At 45.9% G+C, this 20,768-nt stretch overlaps 1 protein-coding gene across 8 annotated transcripts in view; it reads right to left on the minus strand.

The window, feature by feature from the left end:
* Nucleotides 1–10,493, minus strand: part of LRRC8D (leucine rich repeat containing 8 VRAC subunit D) — a 114,265-nt gene extending 103,772 nt beyond the window's left edge. The window contains exons 1-2 of one of the 8 annotated variants that reach the window (XM_049111710.1): nt 10,280–10,493; nt 8,985–9,080 (exon numbers count right to left, since the gene is read on the minus strand). The gene's annotated coding sequence lies outside the window, so the exon portion shown is untranslated. Of the gene's footprint in view, nt 1–8,984; nt 9,218–9,590; nt 9,910–10,279 lie in introns of those variants that run through there. The other 7 variants (XM_049111707.1, XM_035717955.2, XM_025417722.3 and 4 more) reach the window with 7 other exon arrangements.
* Nucleotides 10,494–20,768: the final 10,275 nt, after the last annotated feature.

Genomic DNA, 20,768 nt, shown 5'->3' on the forward strand with positions numbered 1-20,768 from the left:
TCCTGATAGAATTCCAGGATTTCCATCTGTGAACTAGAGACCCTGGAAGAACAAACTGTGGAATCTGAAGAATTCTTCCCAGCAATAGTGCAAGGAAACCTGCACCCATTCTCTCAATACTACAGACTGGCTTCCATAATGAGAAGAAAAAAAAAAAAAAAAAGACCTTCATTGCATTAAACTAACTGATGCAGGGTTGAAGGGGGGGGGGTACTTTTTTAAATGCGTTTTTTATTCTGAAGGCAACCAAAGGACTAAAAATCTAAAGTCAGGCCAGCTGAGAAGGACACGGTTCAGCTCACACAGGGATGACAGTCCTAGGGACTGGAATAAAACCTGCTGATGAATCAAAAGATTTCTTTCCCAGAAAATGCTGAAATTCCAGGAACAATGTGCGATACTTGGGATATTAAGAGAACAATGCTCTTAAAGATCCGCTGTCCAGCCAGGAGTCCAGGCTGGGCTCAGCTGGAGATTGCTCGGTCCCACCTCTCCTGGGGCAGAGCATCTCCCAGGGAGAGGATGGCAGGCTCTGCTAGGGAGCTGGGATGGGCAGATGCTGTCGCCTGCCGCTGCCTTCACCCAAAGGGGCTGGGGGGGGGGAGGGCTGCTCCAAGTGGAGCGAGCAGCCAGCCTCCCTGGCGGGGTGCAGAGGCACGGGGAGCTGGGGGCTGCCGGCGACCCCCTCGGCCACGCTGCCCTTTGCCCTCCAACAGCGGCAGCTCTCCCGGCTTCCTCAGCCGCTGCCAGGGCTCCTGCTCGGGCCCCAGCCTCTCCCGTCCTTCCCACTCCAACTCTCCTGCGAAGCCACAACACAGGCCACACGCTGGGAGGGGCAAGGTCCTGGCACTCCGCCCGCCCACGGAGATGCCACGCTGCTCCTAAATGTTTATGGGCTCACAGTTTTCCCTTTCTCGTGTAAGGGCTCTTCTCTAGGATTCCCAAATCGATTTTAAGATCTAAATAAATGCTCCTCTTCCCCTATCCTGGGGATGGGGGGTGGGGGTAGATGATCTCTTTCTTCACCTCCAAATGGCCTTACCCCTCATTCTCTACCCCTGGGCCACCTGCCCCCCCTCTACCCCTAGACCCGTGTCATCTTCACCTGGCCGCTTTATTCACAAACTACATAGTCCTCCCTGAATCACTACTCCTCAAGCAAGACAACCCTTCAAATGCATTCACTCCAGATACAACATAACAAATTTAAAGGGCAGAAACTTATCATCATGGGGCTTTGAGGGTTTTGTTGTTGTTGATTTTCTGCTTTGGGGTGGGGGGCACAAAACAATGAAATCGAGTTTTGGGTTGTTTCCCACTTCATCTCATTTGTCAAAGTGTATCGTACTTTTGTTCTGTTTATCCGGCCACTAAGGCCATCTATCTCTAAGGGCCTAGGCATGCAGGCTGTATCCAGCCCACAAAGCCATTTTGTTTGGTCTACAGGAAGTGCTTATTTAAAATGTTGAGTTAGCCAATCTTTTAAAATCAGGAGATTTTAAAGTAATAATCCAGATTTCTGGCTTACAGTGAAAAATCAGAAGATCTGGCAAGACTTGCCCACATTCCCATATGGCAACAATTGGCTGCTGAACAGATCAAGCTAAACAGCCCCTTTCGACAGACCCGCATTTTCTGGTTCAGCCCAGATCCATCCCACTCCCTCCTGATCACCCCACCCTGAGGCTAAGGACCTGCTGCCACAAATCATCTTCCGGGAGGCTGGCTTCAGGCAGCGTTTGACATTTGCTTGAGACCCCAAGGCAGAGTGGGCCTCCAACTTTATCACTCACTCCCTCTAGTTCCTGCAAAAGCTACAATTACAGACTTTCGGTTTTGTACACATTTGCCGCCTACAAATAATTTATAAGAGTTAAGAGAAAAGGAAAATGTATGATAATAGAAAGATACCTGAAAAGAACCAGGTTAAAGAGAGAGAAAAGTGTCCCTCCCTCTGCCTTTCCCTCCCTCTCTGTATGCATGTGCATGGGATGGGGGTGCATCCGCGCAAGCTGTTAACACTGTAGACCATCTCCTAAATTATCCTCTGTTATTGGCTGAATGTTAGTATGAAAAATAAAACCATTAAAGTAGAAATTCTAGCAGAATGAATTCACTCAAATGATCATCCTTGAAGGGAATAAATCTACAAATTGAGTATAAATAGGTGATCCAGATACACGGATATCGATTGACTCACTGTTTATTTACAGGATACGGATAGGATTATTTATTGCATATGTTTGCTTATAGCATTTATTCAGCAAGCACCTGGATGTTACACCATACAAACCTGAGCTACATCTGTGTGTATTTGTGTGTGGCAGTCACTGTAAGGTCACCTCTCCTGAGGAGGAGGGTGCTTAATGTATACTACTACAAGTGGCACTCCATCGCCAACAGAGAAGTCACCAAAACAAGTGATTTTAAAATATCCGCTCAAATATAGGACAAACTTACACTCCAGTGGTGTTATTTTGGATGGTATTTTCTAAAACTCTGTGCGCTGGCAAGAACACTGGCCTGGAAGCCAGAAGACCCAGGTGCCATGACCAGCTCTCCTCTTCACAGCTTGTGTTCCGCAGTTCAGATCTGATCCTTGAACGAGGAGCATGACCCAGACAAGCTGTAAGGTCCCTTTACACCTCAAAACTCCATTCTCTTTTTTGTTTTTTTTTTTTTTGGCAAGAATATTAATAGGCATTATAAAATGAATACAAAGAAATACAAGAGAAATGAGAACAGTGGATAAGAGAATGGTTTTGAAATAACAAGAGTAGTTTCAAATTCTACCTCCACCACCCCTGTTTTTTTTTTGTTTTGTTTTTTGTTTTTTTGTTTTGTTTTGTTTTGTTTTGTTTTGCAAATCACATAACCTCTCAAGCCTCATGACCTCATCTGCAAGGTGGGAGTAGCTAAAAAATTAGCTATGTCTGATAATAAATAAATTGATTTTAAAAGCCTATTCAGTAGGGTAGCATCACAGAGACGATTCTCCAAAGAATTTTGATTTTCTAATACTTCTTAGAACTGAGCTTGGAACAATCAGTGATGAGAATTTTGACTGATGGTACTTCATATAAATTGTGACGGGCATGAATCTGTCCTGTCTCCCTTGCATGAGATCTGGAAAGGCAGCTCTCTGGGGATCAATGTCCTTCTGAGAGAAGGGCTGTCTTGCACTTCCTTTCTTCTCCCTGCTTTGTAGAATTCATTGCAGTGATGGTGATCTGTTGACGCTGAGATTTAGCAATGGAATTTATGGGTTGCTGGGGAAGTGAAGCCTTCTCTGGCAATGTTCCTAACTATTACCAGTAAGCAGAAGAGGAAAGTAAAAAGGGTTTTAAGAAATGTTCATAATGGAATCTAACATTGACATTTGTGAACCTTCCCCAGCAGCAGGTGTCCACAGGAGGATACGGACATCTTGAAAACCTCAGAGCAGTAGTAATACCCAGACTTGATGTCAAACTAGTACAATTTGAAAGGAAGAGTGTCATAAAACTGTCAGGGCTTAGGTGACCAAGAAATGACCCGAAAAACCAAACCAGTACCATCCTTCACGAGATTAAAAAAAAAAAAAAAAAAAAATGAACACCTCAAAATAGAACTCAAGATTTTTTTTTAAAAAAAAAGACCTTTTAAACTGAATAAACTCAGCATTAAAAATCAAAACCAAAAACCTTGCTGCACTGCCTGCCTTCTTTTCTTTCCCCTGAGGCTGGACCCACTATCACCACGGACCCCCTCTGGAAAACAACTGCTCAGGAATGGACTTCCAGTTGGCCCCATCATGCCATCCAGCCCAGGACCCAACACCTCATGGAGGCACCAGGGGCCATACTGTGAACCATCCAGTGTCTTGGTCATCACCTTCCAAGGATACAGATGTATCCTTAAAGCCCCTTGTTTGTCTTAGTAACGAATTGTGAGCCTGTCAGCCAGGAATGTTTCAAAACCTTTTGAGAGTATCCAGCCTTCGTGTACTGCCATGTAAGATAGAGTTCCCAGTCTCGGCTGTACATATGGAATCACTTGGGGGTGGGGAGGGCTCTTTTCAAAATGAAACTCCACTCCCAGAGATTTTGATTCAATACATAGGGCTCAAGTAACTTTCAAGTATTCCCCAGACTGACTCAGATGATATCCAGGGTTGAGAAAAGCTGGTGCCATGTATTTTTGCCTTCATCCTGAATTTATGTATTGCAAAGCTTTAAGGTATACCTCTTCAGGCATTCCTGCAGGGGACAAACGTGGATGGAGGGCCTGCCCTAGAGGCGGCACTGGACAATCAGCAGAGAACAAGACAGATACCTCCCTGCCCTCACCGCACTAACAGAGTACTGGAGCAGGAGACAGGAAGCTGGCAACTGAAGTACCACATTGAGGCCTCCTGGGATTAGGTGAACATTCCAGGTTCCTCTTTCCTTATCCTAGGGGTTTCACAGGCTTCAATAACATCTTCTCCCAGTCTTCTTTCCAGATACTAAAAATCCCAATATTTTTTATCAGAAAAACAGATGGGCAAGGCCCTGTCCTGGTGGAGCTTCCATTCTAGCAGGAATGTCTACATCTCCTAGGTACCGTCACATTGGTTGTTCCCACTCCAGTGCCTTTCCTAAAGCCAAGTGCCCAAGCTTTGAACAAAGCACAGTGGAAACTCAAATAAAACTGTCTTCTGTTTTGTTTCTAAAATCTTTTTTTTTCCCAAAATCTTTTTGATGGAGCTTAGCATTTCCTGTCTTTTTTAATCTCCACGAGCAAGCTGGGACAACACTGTGAAAGTGTTTTCGAAGTCTTTTCCTGGGTTTTGCCACCAAAACATTATCTGACCTCACAGTGCCCACAGAGAAACTCACCTGCAAATCTTCTGATGACTCACATACCCTAATACGGTTTCCCTGGAGTAAATCCCCATTGGTTAGTTATTTCATAATTCAGAAGAGCTTGCTGTCAACTGTAAACCTAGAAATTCCACTGTGTGCTTCTTCTTTTGGATCAATTATGTAAATAAGGCCTGAGGGACCCACTGTTTACACACCTCCAAGCAGAGGAGAAATCTTTTTATCCTTAGCCTTTATTTGTGGTCTTTAAGGCAGGTAAATTCTAGTGCCTGCTATGTCACTTCACGGGTAAGCTATAGCTGGTCACAGCACCACCTGGGCCTCGATTTTCTCATCTCTAAAATTCGAGTGTTGATACCTTCCATCTATAAAATTCTACATTTCTACTCAATTGGCACATCACATCCCTAATTCCAAGGGGACTTCAAGTTTGATATAGCCCTTGAAAGTACAAAAGGACAGTATCTAAGGGTTTTCAAATATTTTCCCTCTAAAGAAATCTCCTACACCTTCACAAAACATCCCTTCTTCTCTCCGGAATATCCCTCATCTCCGAGGACAGGAACAGGGTTCCCATGTGGACCAGAACGGAAGGGAGAGCAAACAGACTGACCATCTGGACAGACAACATACCAGCAGGGGATCGGGGCACAAGGGACATTCATTACAAACAGGCTGCACACATTTGCTATGAGATCTGGAATTTTGTTCTAGCACTCTCAACGACTTTGAATGGCCACCACTCCAAACCAAGTAATTTATTTAAATCTAGTTTGTTGGATAGATCTAGAACATTTAGAGAACTGCCTGCTTCAAAAGACATCTGAGCATGGTGATTTCCTGATGTCATTTCAGAGATGACTTGTGAAATCTGGTAAGTATGAAATTACACTGATGACAGGCTAAACCCCAGTTCTGGGGAAAAGGCCTGTTTCTAAGCTCCAATCCTCTCTCCTTCCCCAAATGTAAAGCTGTCACTAATGAAATATTTGGAGTGTACTAATAAAAAGAAAAGGAAAAAAGGCTTAGCCTGAGTGGGAACCAAGTTCATACGTGTTTTTTCAGTATCAGTTATTCTATTTACTTCTTTACAAATTTCAAAAGCAACTCTGATCTGGCAAGCTTCAGATTTGCACAGAACATTAGAAATTCTCTTCCAGATGTCTGAACAGAATTACAACGACCCCAGAGGATGGAGTACAGATTTCAGAAGCTTGCAACAGACTCAAATAATTTCAAAAGGGCATTTCAGGTGCAAACATTTGCAAAAACTAAATGCAACATAGTCTGACCACAAACACAGATTTCTCAGAAGCCCCTAAACTAAAGGTCAATCAACCCCTGGAATTCACCTTCATCACTCAGCACCCCAGCTCTGGAATAGGACTAACAGCACCAAACCACTGAGTTGCATGTAGTATTAATACAAGTGGCTACAAAGCTTTTGGTAAAGTCATCCTGTACTCATCTCTCATAGGATTGGAAGGCAGAAGCAAGATTTTAAAATCTAAAAAATACTGGGATGCCTGGGTGGCTCAGTGGTTGAGCATCTCAGGTCCTAGGTCGAGTCCCACATCGGGCTTCCCACGAGGAGCCTGCTTCTCCCTCTATCTCTCTGTGTCTCTCATGAATAAACAAATAAAATCCTTTAAAAAAAAAAAAAAACCTAAAAAACCTGTAGACTGGACCAAAATAAATAGGATAGTCTGAAGAGGGACAAAAACAAACAACTTCCATTCATTTTCTCTCTCTTTTGCTCACACACACACACACACACACACACACATCTGCCAGATGAATATAAGGATGCAGCAGCTCATACAACAAATATCTAGATGTTCTGACTGTTTAACTGGACGGAACCTATACATAAATCTTTGCTAGCTAGGCACTGCTTTTTTTTTTTTAAGGCAGTTTTGTAAGTTTAATTCACAGTAAATAGAGGCTTACGCCTTGGTTTCAGGAAACAGGTGTCCTACTGTACTCTTTGTTGGACAGAACACATTTCAATCATCATATTCAATTCCAGACACTGTTACTCTCCATGAGAGATGCTGACAAACTAAAAACATCTAGAAACCATGTCCCACGCAGGATTATGAAAAGAAGTGGACTCTTTTGCACTGAGAAGAGGGGAGGGAGACATCATACTGTCTTTGCAAATGCAAAGGGCCATCCTGTGAATGTGGGAAGTTCTAGAGGAACAGAATCAATGAACAACGTTGCCAGGAGGCAGTCTTGAGCACTAATAATAATCATACACCTAGTCCAAAGATACAATGGCATGTCTTCCTAAGTACAGAGTTCCCTGCTCCCGGGGGTGTTTAAATAGAGGCTGTCTAGCAAGTCTAAGAATTTACTAAAGAAGTTAGACGAGGATCTCTCTAAAATTCCAATTTTGATTCTGTGATTCCCCATCTACCTAATATTATACTGCCTGCTAGCTCATCTGCCATGATCTCTCAAAAATGCCCTTTCCTTCTGATTAGGTTTTGCCCAGATCCTCATCACTTCAGGCCTGAGCAGAGCAGAAGTCTCCTACCTAGATTGGCTTCCCAACCTTGAATCCCTCCTCACATGTCAAGAACCACCTCCTTCAAGGCCTATTTGGAGATGTGACTTCACTTCATAGTGACCTTTATGTTTACAACCCTGTTGTGTCCAGGGTTTCTCCAGCCTGGCACTACTGACATTTTTGCCAGGATAATCCTTTGTTGTGGGGGCTGTCCGGGGCATTGCAGGATGGATGTTCGGCAGGATCCCTGGTCTCTATCCACTACATGTCCGTAGCACCTGCGTCCCAGCTATGACCCCCCCCAAAAAAAATAAATAATAATAATAATATCTCCAGACATTGCCAAATGTTTGCTGGGAGGCAAAATTACCCCTTGTTGAGAGCTGCTCTTCTTGAGGCAAATGATTAACGCCGCTGACCTGTGGTTCAAGTTTTCCACTAACTAGATTCCCCCTACCTTCATCCGTCATGTTCTCTGCTCGGCCAGGCAAATCTATTTACTATCTTTGACTAGTGACAAAGCTCACTGCTTCCCCTAATACATGCCCCTTCCCTTTTTCCCAAAGCACACAACATTCTCATCTGGCTCCAAAATCCCTTTCCATTTCAGTATTCTTTGACCTTCTAGAAAAATAGAACCCTTTGCTTTTGGTGGTGTCTTCACCTATACTGTCTTACATGCCCTCTATTTGTACAAGAATCCTCTCCTTCCTCGTTAAGGATCCACAGCACCCACTCTGGTTCTCTGCCTGCTGTTAGCACTCAATAAATAACTGATTGGTGTTTCTTAAAATGTCAAACATCAGCTCCAATTGCACGTGAAAAATACATGAAATCCGTTACCAACTACCACTTCAAGAACGTATGTGATCATGAGTACGTAGTTTCAACAAAACTTTGACTTCATACACAGTGCCAATCTATCTACACTACTGGAATTGAACCAAGTCTAACTTCCATGTCATACAGCTACCAAAACAATTTAGCTAATGGGACCAGACACACACATCAAGATTTTGTCAAATTAATCAAAAAAGCTCAGCACAATATAAAAGGTAAGAAGAAAAGGCCAAGTTTTGACCAAGTTTTTAAAAATTCTGTAAGCCTCAGCAAGGAGGAAAAGATGCAGATATGGAACCAAAATCCATATGGTTCACCTGCTGCATCGTACACCACTCAACATGGGAATGGAAGAGACTGGGCGACTGAGTCATTGAAGGACAGTCTCCTCTTCCACCTGCTAATGTTCTAATCAACAAGTACAGTCACACACCCTCAATAAAAACGAGACAAATCTAAGATAAAATGTTCATATATATAAGTAAGCCATTCCAATTCAAGATTTGGAATTTTTTTTTTTTTTTCAGCTCCATGGATTACCTAATCATTTTATGGGAGGCTCCCTACATAACCCACAGAGATCAAGCACTCCAGATCAACTTTGCCGGATCCCTATTTTAACTCATTTCAGGATCTTTCCTCTTGCGTTTGCATTTTAACAGGGCTTTAGTCACCTGTTGTGGAAGACAGGGGAAGAGACAACGCAATCCCTTCCCTGACGGTAGGGGTTTGGTCAGTATTTGTGGACAGTAAAAAGAAACGTTGTCTCATAAGACCTCATTTACCTGGTTATGATGCAGGATTCTTCCCACAGGTCTGTAAAAAGCAGAGGTCCCAGAGGCTTTGGTGGGGAAGGTCTGAATCACTGTCATTCTTGGCACCTGGAAGTACCGGTGGTCTATGAGGTAAATAGCCCTCACCATTACCTGCAGACAGGAATTCCTTGTCCAGCCAGACACCCACCGGGGCCCAGCACAGAACACAAAATAGGTGCTCAAAAAACACCGCCAGAATGGAACTGAATTATCAAAGCTAAGGAAAGTTTCCAGAAGTCCCCTCTCCCTTTACTCCTGTGTCTTTTAAAATCTGTCCTCATAGCTTTCTTTGCTCAACGAGCAATATTTTTCAAAGTCTGGGAAGAGGACAGGAGGAAATCTGCAAAGCCAAGGGAGCCCTGTCGGAGCTCAGGTGGGCCCCACAGGTGGCTAGGACTCGCCGGTGTCTGGTCTCCATCTTTCCGCCGACCTCGAGTGCTCGCTCCCTCTCACCTTCGCGTTTGTGCTTTCCTGATGCCCTACGACCCCCACCTTTTGCCACACGCCCCCCCCCCCCCGGCTGCGCCCCGGATGGGGCCGCAAATCCCCACGTCCTCCTCTACAGCGGGGACCTACCTCACCACCCTCGAACCTGCAGCAGCTCTTCTTCACTGCGGCTGGCTTTTTAAGAAACACCAAACAAAACAAAACAAAAACAGCCCCCCTGAGACCAGAACTCTAATTTCTTTATCCCTAAAGGATACCCCAAATTAGGGGGCACGTTCGGAGGAAGGCCTCTCCCAAGCCTCCGATAAGCAGCATCGCCCCCAGGGAAGCCCCGGCAGGAGAGGAGCGGCGCGGAGTCCCGTCCCCGAGTGCCCACGCCTGCCAGCAAGCTGGAAGCGGATTATTCCGGTACCCAACCCGGAGACGGCCCGCGGCGGGCAGGGTGCACCTGCGGGCCCGGCTCCCTCCCGCCCGCGCGGGGGCGGGGCGCGGCCCCACTCCCCGCCCCACCGCCCGGCGCGGGAAGCGGGCGGCGGGAGGCGTCTCTGCAGAAGTTAAAGGGCGCACCTTCCGGGCCGCGGGCCAGCGGGGCCGGGCGCCGCGCACCCCCGCCGCAGGCCCCCGCGGAGCCGGCCCGCCCCCGCCCCCGCCCCCGCCGCCCGAGCCGCACGATGCTCGCGGCCGGAGCCCCCCCCGCCCCTCGCGCCGAGCCCCGGGCCGCAGCCTCCGCTCGGGATGGGGGACGCGCCTCGGCCGCGGGCGGCCCCCCCCGCGCGGCGCCCCGACCCCGGCCCCGGCCCCGGGGGGCGCGCACCCACCTGGGGGCGCAGCCGGGCAGCGGGGCCGCCGAGCCGCGGCTTAGGCCGAGGCGGGGGGCGGCGGCATCACCTGCGGCGGGCGGCGGCTGCACCGGGACGCGCCGGGGGGCGCGCGGCGCCCTGGGCCCTGCTCCCGAGGCCCCGCCCGCGGCTGCCACCTCGAAGCGCGGCGGAGGAGCCGGGGCACCCCGGGCGGCGGCAGCGGCAGCGGCGGCGGCGGCGACGGGAGCAGCAGCACATGACTCTGTAACGGGGGGAATTAGACAAAGCGTAACATGGACTCCGGGCCCGTGCAGGCGCTGCAGCCCCGGGACCAACCGCAGCCAGCGAGCGCCGCGACTGGCTCGGCCGCAGCCAATGGGGCGGGCCCGGGCCTGCATGTGACGGCGGCCGCTTTCCCCGCCGCCCGGCCGCGCCCGCCGCGGGCCCGGCTCCCCGACGGGGCTGCGCGGCCGGGGAGGGGGGGGGGCCGGGGGCCCGGCAGGTGCGCGCCGAGGCGGGGCCGCGCGTCCCCGGAGCGCACCTGCCCGGCGCCCCCGGAGCTCGGCGCGCAGCCGTCGCCCTGCCCGGGGCCGTCCTTCCCACCGAAACTCCGACATCCGCGCTGAAGGAGAAATTCCGTGAAGGGGGGGGGGGGGGTACCCGGGGACCCGCGGCCAAAGTCGTGTGAGCGCTCGGACTCGGGGCACGCACAACTTTCTCCTGCACCAATAGCTTCCCAGCCCCGTTTGTTCCGTCCCTGCTCTGAGAAACGCAGCGTGTTTTTTTATGTGTTTTTTTTTTTAAGATTTTATTTATTTATTCATGAGACGCAGAGAGACAGAGAGAGAGGCAGAGACACAGGCAGAGGGAAAAGCAGGCTCCATGCGGGGAGCCCGACGTGGGATTCGATCCCGGGTCCCCAGGATCACGCCCTGGGCTGAAAGCAAGTGCCAAACCCCTGAGCCACCCAGGGATCCCCGCAGCCCGTGTTGTAATCCGAGTCTACTCGTTGTTGCCACAACTGTCCTGTGTCCGCAGCAGGTGGATGAAAGGTGGCCCTCTGCTAAGAGGGGTTTTCTTTTTTCTTTTTTTTTTTTTTTTTTTTTTAAGATTTTATTTATTCATGAGACACAGAGAGAGAGGCAGAGACACAGGCAGAGGGAGAAGCAGGCTCCATGCCGGAGCCCGATGCGGGACTCGATCCCGGGTCTCCAGGATCACGCCCTGGGCTGAAGGCGGCGCTAAACCGCTGAGCCACCCGGGCTGCCCTAAGAGGTGTTTTCCAACCTGATAGTTGTCCCTCTTGTTTTTGTTGTAAGATCGAAATGTATTTCCCGTCTTTCTCGCGGGTGGGGAGAAGCCGGGATAAAGAAGGAAAGCCTGGAGGGACGTTTAGAATTGTTGGCTTATAATCAAACAAACGGTTCCAGCCCCCCAATACTTCAATATCTCCTTTTATCCAAATCCACCCTTTTCTGCGAACAACGGGGAGTCTCATCTCTATCAGGATCTCTCTGTGTCAGTGAACATTCAATCAACAATCAACATTTACTCAGTGTTCAAATGTTCTCTGTTAAACATGCTGCACAAAATGTGACAGCCGCTCAAGAAACTGTGTGCCCAGATACAGCAAGGCCTTAGAAAAGAAGGGTTTTCAGGGGTTTCAGGAAAGGCTTCAGAGAGAGGAGGATGATAGAACTGACCCCTGGCAGAGTGAGCCCTTGTTGCTCAGGTACTGGAAGTGAAGAACAGCCCTGGCAGGGAGGAGTATGAACACAGGTTCAGAACTCACTCAAGGAACCATTCTAGACTAGTTACAACATGACTCTAGATTTTGAGCCCTTCTGACCTCTTGCTTTTCTCACTTACCTTGCCCTGTCCCTCACATGCCAGCAGCATCTCCTCTTCTACACACCCAGCCAAGAAGGAGGTGTGTGGGCACCGGCTGTGTGGCAAGTGATTTAATCACAGTACCAGATTTGCTCATCTGGGAGGTTAGAGCAGGTTTAAAACTGTTAACATCTAGTGGTGTAATATTTTGATTGAAAACACCCCACTATTATAACTAATCTGGAACATTTTACTGTTTGTAAAAACACTCTGTTCTGTGTTTTGATCTTCCCTGGACTTTAAACTATGATTCTAGATCTGAGACAAATATGATTTCAAGATTGGTATGACTTGAGGGAAAAAAGTAAAAACAGAAAACAGTCAAATGTGGAGAAACAGGTATCCACATGGACTATACATGTGAGTACAAATTGAGTAAATCCCTTTGGAAGACAGTTTGGCAATTTTGGAAACTTTTGGAAAAAAGCACAGACTTGTGTTCTTTTTAACCAGGTAATTCCACGTCTAGGAGTTTATACCTCAGGCTTATATATGCAAATATTAATGTATTTCTGAAGAATCTACACATGTATAAAGACATATACAGGTATGTTTACTGCAGCATTGTTTGTAATACCGAAGACATGTAAGGTGTCCAAGTCTCATCAGAATCCCAGTAGGAAGTTCTTCAAGCACTGCTAGATCTGTAGAAGGAAACTGTAAGTGGCCACTAATAAAAATAAGATAAATCTATTTGTACATAGAAGAATGTCCAAAATCTGTAAGTGAAAAAAAGCCAACTGCAGAACGATTTAGGTAGCAGGATCCCATCTTTATTTGCATCTATTTGTCTCAAAACATACAAGTTATTACACATATGCTTAGAGGAAATCTAGAAGTATCCATAACAAGCAATTAACAGGGGTTATCTCTGGATGTGGGATCACTATTGCCATTCACTTTCTGTTACAAAGTTGTGTACGTTTGCATTGTTTTCATGTTGAGCACATACTGCCTTGATAACAAGAAAAATAAAACATTTTTAAAGGTGAAATTGGTAAGAGCTCTACTAACGACAAATAATGAAAGATCACTTTGATGGTCCAGGATATCAAAAGTTGTCAAAGGTTGTAAAAAGTTTCCTTATGCCCTAAGGAAAACAGATAGAAAGGAGGCACAGTAGAGGACAATAACTGATTTGACACTGGATTCAAAATTAAGGAATGTGACAGAAAGGGAATCTGAGGCTACTCCAGATATGTCTACACGAATAAGGCTTCAAGGACGTTGTGTTCAACAAAACCTTACAGAGCACTTGCTATCCTTTGCTGAGTTGGTATGGTCAGGAATCAGCAACTATTCCAGCACATGGTAAATCTGTATCACACTAATAATAACAACCAGTGCAGTGCTGATGACAGGCCAGGCACTGCTCTAAGTACCTTACATATGTTCCCTTTGAGTCCTCACAGCAACCCTAGGAGATAGATACTATTCCTATCCTCATTTTTTAAGACTGGAGACAGAGGCCTGAAGGGGTTATGTAATTAGCTCAAGTTCACACAGCCTGTAAGTGGCTCTAGAGGTAAGTAAGCACTTAAAATACTATCTAAAAAGACCCTTTAAGATAAAGGCCAATATATGTGCATCTCCTTTTAGCAAGTCTTGTAATTCTAGGTTGATTTGTGTTCACCTAAACTATAGCACTTGGCATGCCCTGAGGCGCTGAGTAATAGTGAATGAATGAATGAATAATCGACTTTCCTATAGAGAAGAATCTGAGCTCCTTGGAGGAGCGATTTTGCATTGTTCCTTTTTTTATCACCTGCTAGAGTGCCCAACATGTGGTAAGCAACATGAATTTCAATAATCTGTAAACATGTTTTTGAAATGTTGTGCGGAAATCAAGCTTTATAAATTGATCCCAAGTACACTGAGCCAGCCTATGAATAATATCATGATGAATTCCTTGTTAGAGTGAAGAATAGCCTGGGGGAACAGGGCTAAGTCTGGATACACCTGCATAACCATACATAAATAAACACAGACTGTATTTGCTTGGTAAGTGGCAGTCATGCTGAAGAGCTGAAGGGCTACAAAATTTTAAGTTATTTGAGCCTCTTTGTCTCTCATCTCTCAGTTTCTGAAATGAGGAGAATGATACATATCTCAAGCTATCGTGAGGCCAAGGACTGACATATGGGAAGGGCTTAGCTAAGTGCCTAGAACATAGGCATTGCTCAGTAATGTTACCTATTATAAGTGTGTCCATGTAGCATAAATGTGACCTGATTTTTTTTAAGATTTATTTATTTTAGAGAGAGAATGGCAACAGGGAGAGGGGCAGAGGGAGAGGGAAAAGCAGACTCCAAGCTGAGCGTGGAGTTGGATGCCGGCAGATTCCAGGACCCTGAAATCATGACCTGAGTTGAAATCAAGAATCAGACACTTAACTGACTGAGCCACCCAGGCATCCCCTGCTTTCCTAATCTATTGTGAACCTATAAACTCTATAGGAGTTCACGTCCTGGGAGTTCACGTCCATTTCATGCTTGAATTTGTAGAGTAGGGACTCAGTCAAAGTAAATGGAAACCCAATGGTCTCCTCTTTCTTCTCCCGTCCTACCTTCCCACTTTCCTCTTCACTGCACTTCTTAGACTTATTTAAACTCTCAGCCTGGGAGGTAGAAAGCAAATTGTCATCTTTCTTCACAGCTGAGAAGATTGAAATGCTGGAGATTAGATTAGAAATGAGCAAGCAGGTGGAGGGAAGAGAACAGTGTGGGGGAAATGGAGCTGGGCGGGTATGCGGGGTAACTCTCCATGAGTATTGACGTAACACGAGGTCCAAAGAGGAAGGGAAATTGCCAGACTGCTATAATTAGAAATGATATGGTGAAATTGAAACTAGAAAAACTAAGGGTACTTGTCATAACCACAAGGAGGAGAAGTGGGCCTCTTCCTTCAAAATGGATTCATAGAGTGAAAAACTTAGGCTTGTCTATCTAGGCAAGCCAGGGCTCCTAACTCGGTACCCCTGGACTGTGGTTTCTTCACTGGGGAGAATGAAAAACAACAAAACATTAAAAGGGGCACCTATGTGGCTCAGTCAGTTAAGCATATGCCTTCGGCTAGGGTCATGATCCCAGGGTCCTGGGGTCAAGCCCTGCATCAGGCTCCTTGCTCGCGAAGAGCCTGCTTCTCCCTTTCCCTTGGCCTGCCACTCCCCCTGCTTGTGCCTTCTTTCTCCCTCTTCAAATAAATAAGTAAAATCTTTAAAAAAAAATTTAAAAACACCAAATTTAATCATGTAAGGATCTGTGCCCATATCCTCTACCTTCCTGCCTGCCACCACTAGGGATGGACTATCCATGTTCTTATTGAAAGCCAGTTTCTTCACTCTTGCACCCAATCTCATCCAATCTCAAATGACCATTGCAGCAAGTGTCCCTTGTCTCCCATCTCATTAATTCCCCCCTCTCTGCTGGATGACTACCATCAACCTTTTTAAAAATGTGATTATTTTCTCCACCTTAAGGAATGTCTCCTAGCCCTGCCTTCCCCATTCCATTTCTCTTCTCTCCTTTGCATCTAAATGTCTCACAAGAATTGTTTATGCTCATTGTTTCCAATTCCTTTCTTCCCATTTTTTCTTCAACTCCCATCTATTTGGGGTTTCACTCTCAATGCATCACCAAAACTGATCTTGCCAAGGTAACTGACAACTTCCACTTAGCTAAATACAGCACTGAATCCTTAACTGACCTCTCAGCAGTATTAGACGTCACGGACTGCTCCCTCCTCTTTGGTAAACTACCTTGTCTGGTCTTCTGAGACACCACACTCACTCCCTTCAAGGAGCTCATCCACTCAGATGACTTTGAATTCCCTTTCTATGCCAACCACCCCACATTTATAACCCCAGCATATTTCCTGACCCCCATTTCCCCATTCCCCCATTTCCTTAACCCCATTTCTCTCTCCTGAGTCCAATTTGCATTTGTAACTGCCTTTTTGGCTTTTCCACTTAGACTTCTAACAGATATCTCAAACTTAACAAGTTCCAAAACAAACTCCTGACATCCCCTCAAATCCTATGCAATCCACACGGCTTTTTCCCTCTCAGTAAATGGCAACTCTGTCCTTCCAGTTGCTTGGGCTAAAAGCCTTGAAGTCAGGGCACCTGGGTGACTTAGTCGGTTGAGCACCCCACTCTTGATTTCTGCTCAGGTCATGATCTCAGGGTCGTAGGATCTAGCCCCATGTCAGGTTCTGCACTCAGCTTAGAGTCTGCTTGTCCCTCTCTCTGTTCTCCTCCCCCAGCTCATGCTTACTTTCTCTCTCTCTCTCTCTCTCTCTCTCTAAAAAAATAAATAAAATCTTAAAAAAGAAATCCTTGGAATCAGTCATCCTTGACTCTTCTGTCTTTCTCTCATAACTTATATTGAAACTGTCAGGAAATGCTGTTGAGCCTACCTTCTAAACATATATCTCGTCACACCTTAGCTCTCTCCACCTTCTCTCCCCTGGATTAACTCATTAGCCACTTAACTAGTCCATATGCTCCCACTCCTGCCCCATCCCTCGCCACAGGTGATTCTTAACAGCAGCCAAAGTGAACTTTTTAACATGTAAGACAGATTAGCTCCTACCTTTGCCCAAACCCTGTGCCCAGCTCCCTTTTTTACTCAGAGTAAAGACATGTGACTCACAAGGTTCTTGCCTGATCTGCATCCCTCCCTCCCAATGTCACATACTCAGGGAAGTAGACCCCGACAGCCTCATCTAAAATTGGAACTCTGGGTGGCTCAGTGGTTGAGCATCTGCCTTCCGCTCATGTCGTGGTCCCGGGGTACTGGGATCAAGTCCCACAGCGGGCTCTCAGGAGGGAGCCTGCTTCTCCCTCTGCCTATGTCTCTGTCTGTCTCTCATAAATAAATAAATAAAATCTTAAAAAACAAACTAGAACTCCATGCTTACCCATTCCTCTTACCTTGCCTTATTATTTTCCACCAGCACTTGTTATTTACTTATCATATATATTTTTTGTTTAGTATCTCTCTCCCCTGCTAGAATATAAGCCCTGTAAAGACAGGAAATTTTTATCTGTCTTGATTACTCATGTATTCCATGCATTCGGAATAGTGTCCAGCACATAGCAGGCAGTCAATAATTATGGGGTTTTTAAAATATTTTATTTCTTTATTTGGCAGAGAGAGAGAGAGAGCACAAGCAGGGGGAGCAGCAGAGGGAGAGGGAGAAGCAGGCTCCCCACTGAGCAGGGAGCCCGATTTGGGGCTCGATCCCAGGACCCTGAGATCATGACCTGAGGGCTGATGCTTAACCCACTGAGCCATACAGGCACCCCTTAAATCATACTCTTATTAAAGAAAATAAGCCATGTAACACAGCAGTGAAAAGAATGAAGTTAGAACAGATTAAACACTCACTCTCCCGTAACATATTACTTACATTAAAACTGTCTTGCTGCGCAGTAAAGTTGCTGTGTACTCTTGCTGCAAGAAAAAGTTCAAATAAAATGAGGGAACATAGATGGGACATAAAATAGCAAGTGGGACTCTTAATTATAGCTTTGCCAATTGAAAGTTGAAATGACACAAAAATCCCGAGAAAAAGCACCATGAAAAGGAATTGTGCAATACTTTAAAACGAAACAAAATAAAACCCAGCCCCCAAAGCAAACTGATTTGTGGAGCCATGTGAAAAGAGGAAGGAAGAGTAATTGCAGTTTCCAAATGGTGAGTTGACTGTTTAAAAATCCACACGGAACTCACTCTGTCAGGATGTCTCTGGAAAGCTCTCTCCTGTGGGAAGGGGAGATGAGCACACAGCCAGAAACCTTAAATGTCAAGCTGAGGCCGAGCAGTGCCTGCGCTGAAGAGAGGCCTGCAGAGCCCAGGGAGACAAGCCAGCCTGTGGGGTCTTCTTCCTTCTGGGGAAAATCCTAGCATTCTGGGATTAAGAGTGATATTGTCTGGGCACTGCCTGGAACCTCGTCTGACAGCTCTTCAAAACAGTGTGGCCCAGAGACAATCTGAAAATTAAGTTTAGACTCAGTGGTCTAAGTAGTTATGTCACTATGTCAGCATTGTCCTAACGCGAGCTGCTCCTCGGACGCTGCAGACAGAAGGAGGAGACAACAGAGCCATCTCCTGTTCCTGGTCGTCTCGAAGTCGGGGGCTTTTGCCAGGGCCAGACATGGGGAGCTCGGGCCAGGAGTCTAGATTTATATCTAAATCTGAAGGCATGAGACTGGGTGACCTCCAAGTCTCAGATGCTGTGACAGCCCCCAAAAGTTTATCTCCAGTGTACTAATGCACAGTTTCTCTTGCCACTGTCCTCATCACTGTTTGCCTCCTCTCCCCAAATCTCTACTCTTTTCTCCCTTTCTACATGAGTTTTGTGAGTTAACTATGTGAGTCTCTCTCCTCTTTCTGCGTGATATACCCAAAGCCTACAGATGTGTTGTAACCACATAGTGTTTTCTTAAAATCTTTTTAATTAGAGATGCCTGGGTGGCTCAGTGGTTGAGCATCTGCCTTTGGCTCAGGTCGTGATGCCAGAGGCCTGGGATCAAGTCCCACGTCAGGCTTTCCGCGTGGATCCCGCTTCTCCCTCAGCCTATGTCTTCACCTCTCTGTCTCTCATGAATAAATAAAATCTCAAAAAAATTTTAACTAGTTGCCAATATTTAATAATCAGGAAATGTCACAAGAATGCCCATATTTCTAGTGTTTTGAACAACCAGAACACCTGACAAACCTGGAGCAATGCCTGTGCACCAAATCCTGTGAGGGCTGGGAGGCTGCAGCCACCTTTCAGTGGCCTGTCATGCTGCAGGGCACGAGGGGCTCAGCCACTCCACTGGTCCCTGGTTCTGAGGCAGGGAGGGGCGATTACCCTTTGTCAGTTTGTGTACACTATTGTTTTTTCTATAACAGAGAAAGACCTCTTTCTACCATGTCTCAATGTTTCCTACAAATGTGTTTTGCTATCTGGTGGCTCTAGGCGTTTGGGACTGTGGTCCATGGTTTATATTATCAGGCTGTCCTCCCTGGTTTTCAAGCAAAAAAACATCTAAATAGAATTCAAAATGAAGGGGTGGAATGCCGTAAGCCCCAAACAACCCAAGACTTTATATACGTAATATAATTATCAGGTAGTTAGGACTGAGGACTGATTTCTTCTAACCAGGATTTTGAGAGTTATACTTTTTAAATCATTATAAATATTTTTCATAGACATTTAGTCCTCAAGCAATTCTGCTAGATATGTATCATTAAAAAAAAAAAAAGATATGTATCATTACCTCCACTTTTACAAATGCAAAAACTGAGGCACAGAGAAGGGAAAGAATTTGCCCATGGCCACCAAGCTAATCAATGCCTGACCCAGGAACCAAGCCCAAATTCGTGCATGTGTGTTTGTGTTTTAAAGACTTTATTTTTGAGTATTCTCTATGCCCAACATGGGGCTCCAACTCATGACCCTGAGATCCAGAGTCACATGCTCTACTGACTGAGCCAGCCAAGTGCCCCTCTATGTGATTTGTTTGGTTGTTTGTTTAAAAGATTGTATTTATTTATTCATGACAGAGAGAGAGAGAGAGTGACAAAGGCAGAGGGAGAAGCAGGCTCTGTGCAGGGAGCCGGACGTGGGGCTGGATCCCAGGTCTCCAGGATCATACCCTGGGCTGAAGGTGGCACTAAACCATTGGGCCACCAAGGCTGCCCTATGTGATTTGTTTTAATGAATGGGTTGCAAGTGGAAGTGACATGTGCCACTTCTGGACAGAATCTTCAAGCGGTTGTGTGTGATTTGCATGTTCTCCTTCTGCTACTCTGGAGATGGTGAAAGCTCATGTTGAGATGAAACCTCTATCATCTGAGTGATTATAATGGGCTGAGAACCCCTGCCAGCCCACTTTGGTCATGTGGATGAGAAATAAATGTTTGTTAAGTTACTGAAATTTGGAGGTTGGTTGTTACCACCATAAAACCTGCCCTATCCTTTCTTTTCTTTTTTTTTAAATTATGATTTTTTAATTTAAATTTAATTTGCCAACATGTAGTATAACACCCAGTGCATCAGGTGCCCTCCTTAATGCCCATCCAGTTACCCCATCCCCCCACCCACTTCCCCTTCTGCAACCCTTTGTTTGTTTCCCAGAGTCAGGAGTCTCTTGTGGTTTGTCTTCCTCTCTGATTTCTTCCCATTTAGTTTTCCCTCCCTTCCTCTATGGTTCTCTGTGCTGTTTCTTATATTCCACACATGAGTGAAGCCATATGATTATTATCTTTCTCCGATTGATTTATTTTATTCAGCATGATACCCTCCAGTTCCATCCACATCGATGTAAATGGTAGATGCTCATCCTTTCTGATCCAAGCCCAAACTTTTGAAGCCAAGTTCAGTGCTTTTTATGGCATATCATAGCTGTTGCATATCATCCGTGAAAGTCAATGTGCTGTGATTCTAAGAAGTCTTTAGAATGTTCTCTGCCATCAACTCCATAACATATTTCAATGCCTTATAACCCAGCTAGTTAGGAGAAATCTTGGAACCATCTTTGACTCATACCCCTGCAGTGCCTACCCCTCACCAGGTAAATGGTCCTGTCTATTCTTCCTTTAAAACAACTATTCTACTCAAACAT

The sequence above is a fragment of the Canis lupus genome, chromosome 6, assembly GCF_003254725.2.
Source record: "Canis lupus dingo isolate Sandy chromosome 6, ASM325472v2, whole genome shotgun sequence".
NCBI classification, from domain to species: domain Eukaryota; kingdom Metazoa; phylum Chordata; class Mammalia; order Carnivora; family Canidae; genus Canis; species Canis lupus.